The sequence below is a fragment of the Eutrema salsugineum genome, unplaced genomic scaffold (genome assembly GCF_000478725.1).
Source record: "Eutrema salsugineum unplaced genomic scaffold, Eutsalg1_0 scaffold_479, whole genome shotgun sequence".
In the NCBI taxonomy this organism is placed as follows: domain Eukaryota; kingdom Viridiplantae; phylum Streptophyta; class Magnoliopsida; order Brassicales; family Brassicaceae; genus Eutrema; species Eutrema salsugineum.
Window position 1 is genome coordinate 943 of NW_006256632.1, and position 3,957 is coordinate 4,899.

At 42.6% G+C, this 3,957-nt stretch overlaps 1 non-coding gene across 1 annotated transcript; it reads right to left on the bottom strand.

Annotated features, from left to right (window-relative positions):
• Positions 1 to 734: 734 nt before the first annotated feature.
• On the bottom strand, positions 735 to 841 carry LOC112084330. The gene has a single exon (XR_002898218.1). It is a non-coding gene; the product is annotated as a small nucleolar RNA R71 (small nucleolar RNA).
• Positions 842 to 3,957: the final 3,116 nt, after the last annotated feature.

Consider the following 3,957-nt stretch of genomic DNA (forward strand, 5'->3'; position numbering starts at 1 on the left):
GTATAGGGGAGGATGTCTATCCGTACTAATCATTTTCTTGCTTTTGCTTTCAAATTTCAAGCACTTTTTAAATTTTAATATGTAACCTATTCGACATTAAGTATTTTTCAGGAATGTTTGACACAAAACTATGATGATTTAGACCTGCACGCTTCTACACTATCCATGATAGCTCATTTGTGGTTAGCACTAGACTAGGCGGTAGCTAGAGTACTTGCACTACGAACTCCCACCAGAGGACTTCTATTCATGGAGATTCTTCTGACAGGATATACTAGCTCATTTTACTTGACCTTAATATTGATATCTAATTTTCTCATCATTGATTTCATAGGTTAATCCACCACAGCCCCACCCAAACCCACCCATACGTCATCATCCTCCACCAGTCTTTGTTGGTGAGAATGACCGAGCTTATGCACACCAGTATGGAGCAGGAATCAGGCCACCTCCTGTCCAAAACAACAACTTTGAGGTTAAGGCCTCTTTGATCAATATGGTTCAGAATCAGAAGTTCCATGGCTTACCTATGGAGGATCCCTTGGAGCATCGGGATCAGTTTGACAGAGTTTGTGATCTCACTAAGATCAATGGAGTATCTGAAGACAGCTTCAAACTGAGATTGTTCCCATTCAGCCTTGGAGATAAGGCACATCATTGGGAAAAGAACCTCCCAAGAGGATCAATGCAAGATTGCCTTTCTATACAAGTTCTTCTCAAGCTCAAGGACTGCAAAGCTAAGGAACCAGATTTCCAGCTTCACTCAACATTCTAATGAGACCTTTGGAGAAGCTTTGGACAGGTTTAGAAGCTACACAAACAAGTGTCCACATCATGGCTTTTCAGAAGCCTCTCTCCTTAGCACTTTGTATAGAGGAGCTGTTCCTAGGATCAGGATTCAGTTGGACACAGCATCAAATGGAAATTTCTTGGCAAAAGAAATCAATGCAGATATGGAACTTGTTGAGAACTTAGCCATGAGCCAAGACACTTATGGGGAAGATTATGATAGAAGCTATAGAGGAGAAGATTCTGGTAGACACCAAGGGCTGGAAGAGAAGTTTAAAGTGCTGAATATAAAGCTTGACAAAGCCCTAGCTGCCACTCAAAAGCCTATACACTATGTGAGTGAGGAGAAGAGATGCTTCACAAATATCAATGAAGAGGGTCTCACTCAAGAGGAGTTGCACTTCATTGGGAATCAAAACAAGTTCAATGGTTACAACAAATTCAACAAACACCAGAACTTGTCCTATAGGAGCAACAATGTGGCCAACCCCCAAGACCAAATATACACTCCTCAAAGCTTTGTCCAACAAAATCAGTACCAAGGTAACTCCCAAGGTCAACAGGGTTTTCAGCAACCAGCGGTTCAGAATCAAGGGAATATCTTCAATAACCAACTCAGCTTCCAGCAACAAAGGCCACCACCTCCTGTTTTTGCCCCACCACCTGTTCAACAAAGTCTTGATTTCAATGTTGTTCTCCAACAGCTCTTACGAGGACAACAAAAGATGGTATCTGACCTGGAGACACTGGGCGCTGAACTAAAGGCTATTAAAAAGAACAAGGGCATCTGCACTTCTGAACCACAAGTCTCTCTTCTTGGTAAAGCTGTTCAAAACCCAAAGGATTATTGCAATGCCATCTACTCCAATGATGACCACTCAGCTGCTGTGCAAGAGATTGAAGATCTCCTTTATGGTCAAGTTTCTAGTGAGACTGCACAAACTCATGAGGATGAAGACACCATTATAGATGATTTCATGGGCTTCTTACATGAACTCAATGAGGACATTGAGAGCAAAAGTGTGGGGGCAGTCGGTTCAGTTTTTTCTGTTCAGCAAGGGAATGATTCAGTGTCTATTGAAACAAAGGAGCTGCCAACTGGTCAAGAAAAGCCAACAGATAGTGCCTCCACATCTGAATCAACTCAGATGAAACCCACCTCCCTCCCAAAGCTAGGCAACCCAGGGAAGTTCACCATCTCTTGCACTCTTGGCAACTTTAAAGTGGAGAATGCTTTGTGTGACTCAGGGTCAAGTGTTAGCATAATGTCTAAGGACATGATGGAGAAGCTAGAGGTCAAGTATATAACGTCCTACCCTTCTTCTATCACCTTTGGAGATTCCTACTCCAAGAAACCATATGGGTTTCTGGAAAATTATCCACTACAGGTTGGTGAATGCATAATTCCCACTGATTTTGTCATCATGAAGATGAAGAAAACCAAAGAGCTCCCCTTATTGCTTGGAACTTCATTTCTCAACACCACTGGTGCTATGATGGACTTTGATACTCAAAGAGTGGTGCTTTCAAAAGTGGATAAGGATGTGTTTTACCCTGTTACACCTCCTTTGTCTGAATTTTGTGGATCAGTTGTTCAAGAGATAGAACCCCCTAAGGTACTTGAGATCAAGTATGTGGGCACTGCTGGAATTCTAGGTGGATCCCAATCTCTTTCAGCTTTGGAAAAGGAGAGAGACCCTCACTCCAATGGTTACAAGTATGAGAATGGAGGTCCACTGATCAGAGAAGAAGACATCTTGCTCTCATGGTCTCCTACACTTGATGATCTAAAGATGATGAACACCATGAGTGATGGCTCAGCAACAAAAGACAAGAGCATTGAACCTGACCCTTCTTCTCAAGATTTTACTCTGACTCCTTGGGCTGATTATGATGGATCTCTGAAGGATAAGCTGGATTGCAATGGGAAGCCAGGTCTGTTTGCTGAAGTGAGGGGATGTCTCACAAAAGTCATCTTTGATAAAGACCCAGATGGTATTCAAGAGCTGGTGGACAAAGGTCTCAAGATGGGATCTCGAGGACAAGGGTCTAATGGTTCCAAAAGGCAGCAACACAACTCAGCTATCTTGCTCATGACCATTGAAGTGCTGAAAAGGATCAGTACTCCACCTCACCCCAACTAAGAACAGGTTTTGCAAAGTCAAACTTAGTGACTTTAAACAAAGTTCTCTTGGAAGATACCCCAAGCTTATCCTTTGTAAATATTCTTTTTAATGCTTTCTTTTGGTGTTTTTAGGATGTTTTGATGTGTCTTGTGGAGTGTGTTCAGGTTACAGATGACCTGGTGTTCTTTGGCCTCAAGGAATGGTGGACAAGATGCAAGGAAATGCAAAATTTGGCTAAGTTCACAGTTTGCCACGACCATGAATCACTGCTTGACCCAGGCGTGGCATGAGGCTGTTTCTTGGATGCCAACCTTCGGTGATTGCCATGGGGAGATTGCCACGCCCAGAATTGAACCGCGGCAAGTTGAATTTTGATTAGACCACCATTCGGCTTTTGCCACGAGAGGAATGCCACGGGTAGATTCAAGCCGTGGCAACATGTTTTAAGGCAGCAGAACCTTCGGCTTTTGCCATGGTCTCTTTGCCACGGTCACATCCAAGCCGTGGCAATGTGTTAGAGGAAGAACAAAAGAATGCCACGGGCTGTCCAGAGGAGCTTCCAGACCGTGGCAACAGGGGGTGGCAAGAGGAACAATGCACAAAAACGAGCTCCAGCCCTCACTACAAGCACGTTCAGATCAGTGCAAGGAGCAGCATCAAAACTAGCACACCTCCAGTGATATTTAGCCCCCTGAGATTCAAAATTCCAATACTCCCTTCCATCAAAAACAAGTCTGGTAACTCTCCAAACTCTTTGTACATATGCATCTAGTTCTTAATTTTTCATTCTGCATTTTTCTTGCTTTTGCCTTTCACTTATCTCTTATGCTTTTATAACACAGGGGACTGTGTTATTTAAGTGTGGGGGAGGAGTTTAGTGTCTACTAATCATGTTTTCTCTGTTCTTATTTTCTCTTTTGCATTTTGAGTCTCATCTAGTTGCATCTAAATGCATATAAAAATCAGAAAATTTTCACAAAAAATCTTCATTCTAGTTGCATTCACATTTTTTAGGATCGAGTCTAGTTGCAATCATATAGGT